The 14232-nt window shown below is 48.3% G+C and overlaps 1 protein-coding gene across 1 annotated transcript in view; it reads right to left on the bottom strand.

Annotated features, from left to right (window-relative positions):
• RASSF7 (Ras association domain family member 7) overlaps positions 1 to 6293 on the bottom strand; it is a 34683-nt gene extending 28390 nt beyond the window's left edge. The window contains exon 1 of the mRNA XM_018082079.2: positions 6208 to 6293. The gene's annotated coding sequence lies outside the window, so the exon portion shown is untranslated. The remainder of the gene's footprint in view (positions 1 to 6207) is intronic.
• Positions 6294 to 14232: the final 7939 nt, after the last annotated feature.

Genomic DNA, 14232 nt, shown 5'->3' with positions numbered 1-14232 from the left:
ATATATCCATCACCATCTCTAACATCTGTCTGGCAAGCTGGATGGATGGGGGCAATAATCTCTGAGGCTGTTCCATGCAGACTAACTAAGAGGGAAACTAGGCAGCAGATATATTCACCACCCATCAGGGGTTTCCAAGGCAAAGCACTGGTTGTGAGCAGGTGCTGCTCGGCCCTGGCGAGCGATGGAGGAACACCCCCAGGTGGTGCAGACATCTCCCTTTCCCCACAGAGCTGCAGGAATCAAACGCTCACCGGGGAAAAATGCCCTCCACTACATGCAGCTCTGCAGGGCTTAAAGAGCGTCTTAGCTGCTCAGCTCCAGAGCTAGTGTTCTGTAATTCAATATAAGCCTCCAACTGAGATCAGGGCATGCAACGTGCACTTGCACACATATGGGGACATCTCCTACCCCAGCAGCTTTCACGCTGGAGAAGACTATTAAAAGGAGAGAGAAATAATATTTCTTCCTAGTTACCAAACATAAAATGAAATTATGAGATCTAGCTTAAAACCAAAATAAACAGCACGCAGATATCAGTCTGCACTTTTAGGCACTTACACGTCTTCTTTCAACAGATCCCGATTGATTTTTGCCCAAGCTATAAAGCATCAAAGGCAGAGGTGCAAATTGCAGCTGCTTTCCCTGGTCCCAGGCTGCTAAACCTGCACTTCTCTGCCATACTTCGCCAAAACAAGGGGCCAGGACTACAAACCTATTCCAGGTGCTCTTCAGAGTTGCTATACCTGCAAGAATAACCTAGATTTTAGGCAAGGTCATGAGCACGTGTGAAATGCAAAAAGTAGCAGTAAGACAAGAACCATGGGTGTTGTGGAAGGGGCCCAAGACACCTGTCTGGGGCTGTTCTCCAAAGGTCCATCAGCCTTCATGGTATCTGCTGCGTTTCTTGTCTCCTCAACAGCAGCTGTTTGTGTGGATATCTCACTTTTCTTAGCACATACACATGCAGCATCAGGTTTTAACTCCCACTGTTGCAAAGACACGTTAGAAATGTGACCCTGAAATGCTGCAAAGGTTCAGAAAGTAAAGCATACTCACAATTTACTTATTCAATCTTAAACTTTGAGGCTGTGCTGCTTTTTGAGTTGACAAATTGGTGTGGTTCAAATAGAGTACTAAAATGCCAGAGGTTATCCCCCAAATCAGGTGTCAGAAAGGATAAATGGAGTCTAATGGCAGCTACAGGAAGGACTTCCCTAGATCTTGTGGGACCCTCAAAGTCATCTAGCAATCACCTGGAACAACTCACCAGACAAGAAGAAAGAAGAGGCATAGCTGAACCAGTAGGTTTGGAGGTGGTCCAGAAGACCATTTTCAACCCACTGCTGGCACCCACCACTCATTCCCTCCCAAAGGAAATTTCCAGCCACACTGGTTCACTTGTGTGACAAGTTTTTCTTCCCCTACCTCTGCTCAGGTGTGACTATATCATCTGCTTTTCAGCCAAGAGGATGCTTCACACTGAAGGGATCCAGAGACAAGCCTTGTAATTAGGAGGTGGGTGCCACCCACCAGTTAATCCCTCCTCCTTCCTCATTGAGCCTGGGAAATATGTAGCCAGGTTTGTTTATATTGCCCATACAACTTATCATTTGTTCGTACTGCTTTCTGTCTTCAAAGCACTTCAGAAGGAGTTTTGCAAGCTTCTCCCCAACCCTCATGTGACAAAGGATTTGGAAAGGGGATGGAAGGGGAGCAGGGAAAAGGAAAGGTAAATAATTTGCCCAAGGACAAAGAGAGTTGGCAGTAGAGCCAGGATCAACACCCAACAGCTCCAGCCTCTGAATCTCGTACTCTGATCTCTTCCTGTACCTCACTATCTTCAGGTTCAAAGATATTGTATTGGTAGGGCTTATGGTATTGTGTAGCTCAGTGATCATCTTGGTACCAGAGAGCAGGTTTCAAGGGATTTCCTTCAGCCCAGCACTCCTGTGATCAGAGCCACTGGACCTAGTGGTCCTGGACCAATGATTAAACTAAAGAATTTCAAACATCTGGCAGTGGTCAGTAAAACCACAATCAACATGTTTCCCTTATCAGCACCAGAGGAATGACAGAGGAAAGGATTCATCCATGACCTCGCATTCAAGCTGATATTTTGGACTGGTTAAAGCAGGCAGTGGTGGGCCAACAGCTGCACTTCCCCCTCCACCATGCCTGCACTGCTTTTGGTGCAGAGAACTAGATCAAGGACTTGTCCAGCTGTAGAAAATCCCCAAGGGAGAAAATGTTGTGGGTGTCTTTTTTTTTCTTACGCCAGACCAGTGCCTCTGCATCAGGCAGCTGGGTAAATGCTCATGCCAACAAACAAGGTGGAGCAGTGAGTGCTTGGATCAGGCTGGGAAAGGAGAACAGTTTAAACCACTTTTCCCATCACTAACCATAACAGTAGAGCAGCTCCAGGTGCGTCAATGGAACTACAGCAACCTGGACCAGCGCTATCATTTCTATCAGCCAGTACCTGGAAACATCTGGCCCACTTGCCCAAAATTCTTAATATATTGATAACCCTGCCACAGCTTTACTGTTGGTACTGACTTGCTAAGCCCCTTAAATCATTGCTGGGGCAAGAGCAGACTCTCTCCTGGGGGGTCCTGGGCCCACATATTACTTATTTTCTCCCCATCACTGGAACAATCTTGTACTGGAATTTGTTTTGCTGGTTTTGCTGCAATTTTTCTCTCTTGCTACAGAGGGAAAGGAAAACTCAATAATTTGGAGAGAAAAGACACACTCCCCATCTTTGTCTCTTAATCATGAGACAAAATGAAAAGGTTCGAGCAGATAAAGAGCCACTCAACCAGAGCATTCCTGGTACCAGACCAACCTGGTGAGCTCAAACCTTGGGTAAGGTGAGAGCACCACTATCAGCCCCTTGGCCCTGCTGGAAGAGCCTGCCATTTGCTCTCCTCCTGGCAATGTGTGTCAGGGTTCTGCCCCTTACTTTGCTTTCACCCTCTCAGCTGTAAAATAGATGTAAGGCATCTTTCCCAAAGCCCTCCAGGACCTGATGATGAAGACTCCGGAAGGATTAGAGGACTCTAGCATCACCACTGCTTTGGGGATTACTCCTTTCTGGGGTAGGAGAGGGTGGCAATTATAGGGATCATGTCTTCAGCCCTCTCCTGCATGAGAGGGGAGGGCAAAGCAATTTTGGCTTTTCCACTGATGGGTATGCAGGGCAAACAAACACAAAGTGCCAAGGCTGGAGACTGCAGGCACTGGGGGTGATGCAACACCTGAGATAGCCTCCGACGCTAGGACTAAGTGAGGGCTACCAGCTCCATGTACATGCAGGCTGAGTAATATCCTGAGGAGCCCAAACACACATGGAGATGGCTGGGACTCGAGAAATCTTGCCCAAGGGCCATGGGGCTCTAGCAAGTGACCACACAAACTTCTGTAGATCCCACATTCATTAAAAGTGAAATTAATGTCTTCCCTTAATAACCTCATTAATGATGTCTGCTCTCCTAGGAACCAGGATTGCTCGAACCTCATGTCTGTGGATGAAATCTGAGCTTATGCTGAAGCCTTCTGGTGAGTGAGCTTTGCTGGGGTCCCTCTGCTACAAGGACTCTCTAGCGTCTAACAGAGATTTGGTCTACGCCAGGCATTTCTAGGGACAGTGAGTATGTCTTTCTCTTTCCTCCTTTCAAGACCCATTTTCAGGACACTTTTAGGTGTCCTGAAGCAGAGCATCTCTACTTCTTAAGTGTTTAAAGGGTATGAAGAGAAGGAAGGAGCACAGATTGACAGGCACATGAATCCTACCATGAGTGTCTTTTCTTTAAGAAACCAACAGGAAAGAAAACAGACCAGGCTTTATTTTTCTTGGTATGGAGAAGGGATAATTTCCTGTTCATGATTCAGTGCTGTCATACGGAGACAATGACCGTCCTTTATACTCCTCACAGCTTTGTCTTTAAAACACCGCTCATGACAGCACACCTCTCCAGGTAAGGTGCAATTACCTGGGAGTTCACTAGCTCACCACTAGCAATTACCCAACTGCCCTGTGTCCCATCAACACACCCTAATCACCACATCATCACTACAGCCTTAAGACTGGTGGCTCCTACAGTAAATACCATCATTAAGCATCTGGGAGTGAATTTACTACCAACCATGGAGTGGTTACTTGCTGGGGTCACTGCAAACATGTAAACTGAACAGAAGGATTGTTATAAAATATGATCCCACTCAAACAAAAGCAGATGCTATTAGCAAGCAACATGCACTGTTGATTCCATAAAATACCAGGAAAGACAAGTTATTTAATGACTATCTGGGAAAGTCCTGCTTCAGTGGGGCTAACACTCCCAGTCATAAACTCCCTAGGCAGAATGCTTGGGGACATACAGAGTGAGCTGAATTTGTTCCTTTTTATGGCCTGCAAGGTGTGGGTATGCCTTCCCCTCTCTTGGGTTTCAGAATGACATTACTGTTCATGGGTTTAATAAGGCTTGAAGAATGTACTTGCCTTAACTCTTCAGAGAAATAAGGCTTATTTGAACTAATTGGAGCAGGGAGAGCTGCTGGTCCAAGTAGGAGTATCACCCAGTCTCAAATTGCTAAATTTTAAAAACTGTCTCTAAAACATGATTGTTGAAAAAAAGAATGAAAATACCCAATTAGTTTAATTCACCTTTAGGCTTCTGAATTTTCAGGTTCATTTAGGTCAAACCTCCTCTTACTACATGGGACAGATGTTTTTTCTTAACTTTTATTTAGATATAAAAAACATCGCTGAATCTCATAGACCTGGTACCTGGGTTTTCCAGGTAAAGCCTATACTGCTGTAAGTCCATCACCCCAGAATTATAAACCTTGGCAACACTGCATTATGCAGGATTTTTTTTTAACTGACAATTTGTGTTGCATATTCCCACTTAAACAGTAAAAAAATGACCTGTGTAACAGGCATGACCCTTTCCCTTTCTCTAATCCCCCCACAGTCCTGGGATAGGCTGACTGTGCTAATCTTACACCTCCAGGTCATCAGTGAGAATCCAGGTCAGCAACAAAACACCGCCAGCAAAACCCTCTCTGCTCATTTTGTGATGTCCCTCTGCCTTTCCCTAACACCAGGATCTTGAGGAACTGCTCTTCTGCTACAAGCATGACACCAAGTCTTCTCGTGCCTTTGGCACTGTGGGTAAGAATTGTTCAGGCAGCCCTCAGCCCTGTGCCCTGATAAATAACACAAGCTGTGATCTCAAAGGTCTTGGCATTGTTGCCCCACTCGTGGCACCAAGACCTTTCTGAGCTGGGGTGCTGCTTTTCGGTGTGTGCCACTGAATCCACACAGGGCACCAGCCCTTCCACAAGCTCATCATCCACCACGGAGCCAGGAAGCTCCTCTGGGATGGATGTTACCCTGTGGAGGTGCTCCCTCGTCTAGGACAGCTTGGACCTGCTCTGTCATTAATGGCTGGCACATCTTTCACATCTTTTTACATGTTTGTCTCTGCTAGTTTTGACAGGTGCAAAACGGGCTGTGGTGAGTGCTGCCTCCCCGTGCCGGCAAGCGCCCTCCCCCAGCAAGCTTCTTACATCTCTGCTCCCATCTCCCAAGTAGAGGAAAAAGCCTTTTCTTTACAGCACACCCCCACAATGCTCCTCGCTTCCCTGCACACAATTGAGCCCTGGCGGGCCCTTCCCTCCTCACCCTCCCCCCGGCTCCAGAGGAATGGACATGCAGGCGGGTTGTGCTGAGACACAATCAGAGCAGCTATCAGCAGGAAAAGCTTTAATTTCAGTTTAAAGCCAGCTTCTTCTAGCACAGCTCGTAGCCTTGGCTGCCCTGCAGGGCTTTCGTGAGTTTGGTTAATCAGGCGAACCCAAACTTACCCAAAATCACCTGCTCGGTCCTCTTGGGGCAAGAGAGCTGACCACAAACTGTCTGAAAGCCGCTTGACTCCTTCCTCCCTGCACAGCTTCTACCCAAGCATCCCTCCCACAAAATCACTTTCAAGACCCCCAAAATCCCAGTGATTTCCCTTGCCCTACTCCCACTTAAAACAAGCTCCTGCACTGCCGTGTCTGTAGACAGGAGCACAGGTGCCGGCTCAGCGACGTGTAGAGTCAGTGCCGCCGTCGGCCACCTGACACCCACACTGAGTAAAACTCATCCCACCTCCAAAGCTGGGGCCGGGGCACGGCCCGGGACCGCGCAGAGGGTACCTGGAGGAGGGCCAGGGGCCCTCCGCGCTGCTCCTCGCCGTCGATGCCTGCCTTTCTCCAGCACCCGCCGCGCTCCCGGAGCCGAGTGGGGACGGGAAAGCCTGGCTCCTCTGCTTCTCGTTGCCAGGACACCTTGGCGTTCAAACCTGAGCTGGGACCAATCAGCCCCGGGGCCGGGGAGCACCAGCCTCACGTCATCCTCCCCTGGCGTTGATTTGAGCGAAAAAGCGTGACAGCGGTCACACAGCCCGTGGGGAGCTGCCTTTGTGCGGGTGGGATCTACCCCCACCCCTGCCGCTTGCTGGAAGCCTCTTCTGTCGGGCTGCGGAAAACAAAAGAACCGCGAAGAAGGGAAAGGAAAAGAGAATTTCTTTCCAACTGCCAAAATTGATTTGGAAAGCCTGGGTTCTTCTGGATGTCCTCGTTCTTCACCTCCCGGCTCCAGCCTAGACCCCGGTGGTCACCTCATCAGGGAGAGCCAGCGCCTGGATCGCTTCATTCAGGGAGCGATGGAGCTTCCCCAGAACTGGCAGTGTGCTCCTTGTCCCCCAGTGTGGCTGCTTCCACCTGACTGGCTCTGCCCCAGACTGTGCAGCATGGGTGTAGACCCACAGTTCCAGGGATGCTTTCTGGCTTGGCTGCAGTTGCAGGGGCATTTTTTCTCCCAGCCAGCCCCTGCAAGATGTTTTTTACAGAGGCCAAAACTGCAGCCCTAAGCGCCCCGTGAGCACAGGGCACATCAATACACAATGCAAATAGTCCATCTTTTGTTAAGGAAACTTTCCTGTCTGACCATTGGGAGGCACTTTGGCTGTCACAGTCCCAAATTTGAGTGTCTCCCGAATGATCAGACAGGAAAGTTTCCTTAACACCTTGGTGCTGGCTTCTCGGCTCAAACAGGTGCAGCTGCTGCCAAGGTGCACACCTGAGTGAAAGATGCAGCCTTGTTTCCTGTGGTGCCAGTGATGAGAACCAGTGCATTTTGCCTGCCCACAGCTGGAGAGGGTTAGACCCACCAGGCTCCTTCCCAAGGTGGGTAGGTCCAGGTGCCCAGGTACAAACTGAAGAGAGACTTCTACATCACCTTGGTGGTGGTGATAGTGGGATGGACAACAGGGATCCAGATATCTTGGCAGAGCTTCTTCCTCTGAGCCCTTTAGACTCTCCAATCCAGGCATCTATGTGGATCTCCTTCCTGCTCACGGTTCAAAGTCATAGCATAATATCCTTCATGCCCAGAGCAGATGCTGAGCCTCTTGGATAAGTGTACTGGGTTTCTCTAACCCTGTTGCCTGTAATTTATTCTCCCCACCAGAAGACAACTGAGGTTTTGCCTGCTCCCAAGAGAAGATGACCTGAAGTGTGGTCTGAGCATGCTGGAGGGTGGATCAACTCCATGTGGTGCTGTGCCTGACTCACTCTCTATTATACCACCTCCCAACCACTCATTTCACTTCATTAATTAGCTACGCTGCCGAGGTGCAATTCACTCCCGTGGCCTGCACTTGGGCTGCTTTCCTTGTCACCCTGTGCCAGCAACAATTAATGAATCCAGGCTGGCTCCTTACCCCACTCTGCTCTGCAGGTGGATGCGAATGAGCTGTAGCAGCCTTTTCCCTGTGGATCCACGTCTTTCCTGTACAGCACCAGGCACCCAGACTGCCTTCCTCGCCTTTGGGCTCAATTTAGCACCTCTTGAATGAGGTATGATTTAATTAAGGACACTGTTTCTGCAGAAGATGGCCCATGTGAGGCTGTAAAGGACTTTAACTCATTAATTTTCTGGACATACCTACAGTTAATTTGTGGTGACTTTATGCAGTAGACAAGCACACAGGGAGGTGTCCATGAGGCTCTGAGGTTGCTCTGCTCATCCTTAGCACCAAGTCTCCAGTAGTGCTGATTAGACCACGGTTACAGACGTCCCTTGTTTGGCTCAGATATCAGATTTCTCCATTGACTCAATGAAGGAGAAAGCAAACGGCAATCACAGAAAGTGATGGGATGGATTTCACCCCCTCATTAGTTCCATCACCCCAGTTACAGAGCTCGGGGAGGATGTCAGCTGTCAAGCAGGGATACAGCCCCACCACCACACACAAAGCAGGAGGGTGAAAACACTGACATTTCTGGCAGCTTTCCTGAAGAGAACAGACAACATCTCAAGAGATCAGGTGCATATCATCATGGAGCTGGGGAATATGAAAGGATATCCCTACCAGTGCTGTTAGTGCTTTTAACAGCAAGTTAGGAGGGCTGAACAAGGCAGCAAGACCTGGCTGTCTGGGCACTGCTGTGGTGCAGCAACACACAGCAGTGAGCTGCAGTGCTGCCCCCAGGAGAAAGGCAAACAGCAGCCCTGGCCAGCAGTGGGGCTTGCGGATGAGGCTGTCAGAAATACTGAGCTGAGGTGGTACCAGCTCTTCTGTGTTGGAAAAAGAGCCATTTTCTGCACTTCTTGCATATGACTTAGAAGCATTCCCCTTTATCCTCAACCCATTCTGTCCTTACCAGAGCCAAGAGTGAACTTCTAACCCCCCCACCCCGACTCACCATCTTTTATCTCAGGCTTTAATGCAGACAGCTAATCTTGGATCCCAGTCACCTGGGGAGATTTTCAATCAAGGGAAAAAACACACTTGAGAGTGATTTCTCTTTTGAGAGACTGACTCAGCCCCTGGAAGTGCCATCTCCCTCTTCCACACAGGCAGGAGCCAGGTATAACCAGGCATAGTCTCGTGTTAGATGGGAGAGGAATGCTGCCTCCAGACAAAATGAAAGGATGTGAGATACCAAAATAATCCAGAGGGCATGGGCCTCACTCCTTAGCTAGGAGTCATCCCCCAACCAGCCCCATGCATTTTGTCCAGGCATGGGCAGCATTGGTGTATTGGATAAGTGAGCTCAGCTCCCTCCTCCAGGACTCACTGGCTCCTTCAAGAACTGGAGATACTGCCACTGCCAGCATGGGGAGGGAGCACAAGATCCCCTTTTGCACAGCTCTCTTGCAGCCAAGCTGTCAGAAAAGCTGTTGTGTCGCTGGACAATGGACATCCATCCAGACAGCTTGGATGTCTGACCATGGAACCTTTGAAAGTATTATAGTGGAAGAGGGTCTCAGCAGAAACCTCCTCTACCATGTCACTATGAGTGTCATGATGCAACGAGGCTACAAGATAGCAACAAAACATGCCAAACTAACCCAGTGGTGGGGCAGAGTGCACTCAACCAGTCAACCATTGGAGACAGAAAAGGGGTGGTCTTTCCAAGGACCAATGGCTCGGTTTTGCCCTTTAATGCTTCTCCAAGCAAGATCTGCTCTACCTGTCATTGGTGCAGGTGTCCCTTCCAGAGCCACCCAACATCACAGGCACTGATGCAGTGGCATGTGGGATAAGACCCTAGTGGGATGCAGCAGAACAGTGTGATCTCCCTTAAAGCAGTTATTTGCGAGCTCCCCAAAATCCCCAGCTAGCCAACACCAGAGCTGGTGGGCTGGTGGAAGGAGAGAAATAAACCCGTTGTTTCTGGAGGGGCTGGAAGAGGGCCCAGCAAGTATTGATTCAATTCTTCATTCAGTGCATGTTTGAGTGAAGCAATTCAGAACTGTTCCATCAATTCAAACTTGCGTAATAACATTAGCCACAAAACTCAGGAACTTGGTCCATCTTTCCTAGCAGATCCATTATTCTGAATCACTCCCTGAGTAACGACAATAAAATGATCTTGGCCTGTTACATCAAAGCCAAAACCCCTAAAAGTCTAAGAGACAAAGTTTTTGTTATCACCTTTTCCTGGACAAGAATACCCTATGGGAACGTTCCCCATCTCCCCCTTACCTTGAATAAATAATATTGTAAAAGAAGTATAAGAATAAAGTAAAATTTAGAAAATATATTCTTGATAAGCACATCTTAAAAAAAACAAAAGAAAAAAAAAAGAGAAAATGTGCAAACCCTTTTTAGCACTCAGAGCAACCAGAGCCAAGGAAAACAGTAGGGCTGAAGAGGAAGATTGTATGGGCACTGCCAGGGTGGGAACAGACTACAGGGAGGGAACTGTGACCCCCACTTTTCCACATGTACACTTCACCCTTACAGTAGACTTAACTTGAAGTTACATATTTTCTCAATTCAATAATACCTCTAAAAAACCTATGTCCATCTCTGCTCTCCCCACATCACCTGCTCTCAGGTGATCATCTCTTCTAACCCATACTTTTGGTTTAGCCTATATATTCCTTGGACAAACTCCTCCAAGGTGGCAATCTCCTCTCCCCATTCTCCCTGAAGGGTTTTCCTTTACCATTAGATTTATTTTGTCACATGCCCAGCAGGAACTGAAATGAGGGCAAACAAGTGTATTCATTCACGTCTCCGTCTCCACATTATATCTGTCTCACAGGTAAGATGCAAACCCTGCTGTGAATAACAGCTTTAACCATGGCAACACACTCCAGCAACACAAACATAAAGGCACTGAGGTTGTAAAAAGGCTGGAAAAAAGAATGAAAGGAGGAGAGGGACCAGGTCCATCAAGGCCTGTCAAGAGCCAGGCACCCGGACCTGGGCTGAGCAGCCAGATATTAGGGTTGGTACCTCTTCTCCCCTTTTTTCTCCCTTTGTACTCACATCTCAGCATCTTGCTAAGCGGAGGTCTTATTCCATCACCTCTGCCACCACTGGGCTTGACTGACCTGGCATAGAGCTTATTTTCTTCTGCCCCAAGTTGTAATAAAGGTACATTACAATTGAAGATCCTGGCTGCTTGAAAATTACAGACATCCATCACTGTGTGGCCTGATGGAAAAACCAGACCAGTGGTGAGATGCCATCATCTCAGCTCCATCCCCCTCCTGTGTGATGAGCTAGCCACATGGCTCAGGCTATAAAAGCCAACAGCCCCAAGCCCCTTTCATGTTAGATACCAGCATCATCTTGCTGTGCTCGTAGGACAGCTTCAAGGGTACTTGCTGGCTGAAGAAATCAAAGCACTGATTTACTCATGGAGAGGACAGAGATCATTGTTGGTATGGAAGAAAGAGAGATTTTAGCTGTTTGGAAAGCACCTGCAATGCGATCAGGTCATTCCTGGCATACTTGAAGCCTCCAGTGAAGACCCTGGCAGCATTACATGAGGCGCTGCATGGGCAAGGCCCTGTCCCACTGAGCTTGCAGGGCAAAGGAGCAAGATTGATGGGAGGTGGAAGAAAGCATGTTTTATGAATTCCATTCTCCAAAGAGGATGAAGAGCAAGGGTTAAGTGGCCCTCCCACAGTCAGCCCAGATGCCCACAGCAGTGTCAGAAGTGGACACAGCCCCACTGCTGTTTCACCTCCCTTGTGGCTGCTAATATTCTTAAGACACAGCCAGAAATACAGGACTGCCACCTGGTCTGGGTGGACTGGTCTCTCTCCTCTGAGTAGGGAAGTGAATCTGGACAAAGCAGCAGCCTTTTGCTATCCACAGATGAAATGTCATAATTTTTGGATGATTTTGACTCTACAGTGACCTCAGACCTCCTTTTAAAGGGTGATGTGGGTTGTTTTGCTTATTGTTGGTTAAAATCCAACAAGCCTTTGCAGCCTGCAAAGAGCGAAGGAGATGGTGATGAGGCACACTGTCCACAGACTGGAGGTGACACCCGTGGCTTAGGAAAGCTGTACCCATGCAAATCAGAGAGAGGAGGAAAATTGGAGTGGCATGGGGAGAGGAGCACCCACAAGGGTAACTGGTTAGTGAGGAAGAGAGGTTCTGAAGGGTTAAAGGGTTTTAGTGAAAGCACAGAAGAGACTAAATGGATCGGAGAGTGAAAATCCAATTAGGAGATCTAACAGGAAGAAGCCAAGCCCTGAAACAATAAAGATAATAGTTTTAGCTGCCAAAGAAAAGATTAGAGTGAGAGCAGATTTGTGGTGGGGCCAAGAGGAAGGAGAAATTGTAGCAAAAAATCCATAAAAAAATATAAAGAGTTATTATTCGTCAAGACAGATTCTCACTACAGTCTCACCTACAGTAAAGTTCATCTTGGGACCCACACTGTGCAGCTGGTTCTCACTTTTATAATAGGCTGATTGCCTTCAAAGAAGTTTGAAGTTCCAGTTTGAGCCCCTCACTTTCTTGTTGGCATGAAAGAAGCCAGAAGAGAATTGACCACACTGAGGTTTGTTTGCTTTCTTTGCTCTTACATGTTGTTTTGTAAATACATTTTACCTGGGATAAAAGCAAAGAGGAGGAGCTGGTACAGCTTCAAATGTGTCCCCTTCAGGTCTCAGGGGGGCTCTCACCTACAGTCTCTTACACGGCATGGGGTCTCTGCAGGAAAAACAAGATTAAACACTGGGAGCATGGCCTTGCAGTCAGGAGACAGGAAACAGTCCAATGCTCAATGAAACACTCAGATGAGACTTCTACCCTTCCAGAAGAGAAAGAGTCCTGGATCCAAAAAAAAAAACAAAACAAAACCAAAATCCCAAGCTGGTTATGCATGGTATGCTGTGCCAATTACTTAAGCAAGCAGGATCACAGGAGCTGGCACAACCTGTGGCCAAGAAACATCAGCATCTGGAGGGAGCAAGAGCTGTGGGGCAGGCATGCTTGCCAAGCCACTGCACTGACCTGTGCCCCAAAAGGCACCTCTTTGAAGCCTCAAACCCAAAATGTAATAGGGCAATATGGAGAATGGGATGAAGGAGGATCAAAGGTCTGGGGGAGCCTCCCTGCAAGCAAGGACTCGTGCATGCCAGGCCTTCTCAGTCTGGAAAAGACATGGCTGAAGAGGTTACGGTAGCGGGCCATGAAGTCATGCATGGCCCAGAGAAGGCTGATAAAGATTAGTCTTGCCGCCTTCTCCCAGTGCAAAAACCGGCGCTGATTTCAAAGCATGAAGGTTCTCATGTGATGGGGGTCAGACCTGGGGACCTCTTTGCCCAAGGATGCTGTTGGCTGTGAGCATTTGCACAGGTTCAACACAAGACTGGACAAGTTGGTGGGGGAAAAAAGCCATTTAGATTAATAAATATAGATACATGCTGTTTAGGAAGCCTAGGGGATTGTGCTCTTGACCTGTGTTAGTAGCAAATGGTGAGGGGACAATGGGCCACACTGTACCCATTTAGTCCTCACTCCTGGAGGCGATGGCAAGGGGTGAGAATTGAGGGAATGCTAATCAACATGCCCTTGAGAGCACCTACTGCTCCCTGTAGCCACCCTAGCATGCTCAGCAACTTAGACCCTTGATCTTAGTATAGGATTTTCTACTTCCTCATGGCTAAACAGCCACATGGATCCCAGTCTTGTCCCAGGATCACAGCTTATCAACAGGAAAGCATTATAGGGAGTGATTTCTTCCTGTAGTATGTGTCCTCAACTGCTAGCCTACATCAAAGAAATCCAGCCACAGCCTCATCCAACTTATTTCTAAAGTGTGACTTGTTATACTTTAAAACAGAGGTCCTCCCACTGAACAATCCCACCATGCCAACAGAGGATCATCCATCTCTCACAGGGTTGAAGCTCCATCTCCAAGCTCATGCAACCCCACTCAGCCCATGGCCATGCTGTGTTTCTCCACCACCAAAAGCACACCACTCACATTTGACAGCATAAAGCCTCTGACCCACTTGTCAGATGGGAATACACACTTGCCAGTGCCAGCTCCCAGATGGCAAGAGGAAACCTTTGCCAGCCCCACGCCAACCCCAGGGCAGCAGGTGCCCCTGCCAACTTCCTGTGTGCTGAACCATATTTGCTATCTCAGGGAACCACGGAGCTTTCATGTTTAATAAAGTGAAGGCTGCACAGGTGTGGGGGTAGCAGATGGCTGGCTGAAGGTCAAGATGCTCATGTGCTCCTTGTCCCTCCCATATTATGTCTTCCTCAACTCTCCCTCTGACCTTCCTTTCATCTGGATGCACATGGTGTGGATGTGGGATGTGATGTCAAGCCAGAAACCGTGGCCTGACTTTTATGGCCTTGTGGGATCACCAATCCCCACAAGAGGTGCCAGGCAGCAGCCAAACCTGTG

The sequence above is a fragment of the Manacus vitellinus genome, unplaced genomic scaffold, assembly GCF_001715985.3.
Source record: "Manacus vitellinus isolate BGI_N305 unplaced genomic scaffold, ASM171598v3 scaffold_59_pilon, whole genome shotgun sequence".
Classification (NCBI taxonomy): domain Eukaryota; kingdom Metazoa; phylum Chordata; class Aves; order Passeriformes; family Pipridae; genus Manacus; species Manacus vitellinus.
Note: the sequence above shows the minus strand (reverse complement) of the source record. Positions and strands in the feature narration are given on the sequence as shown.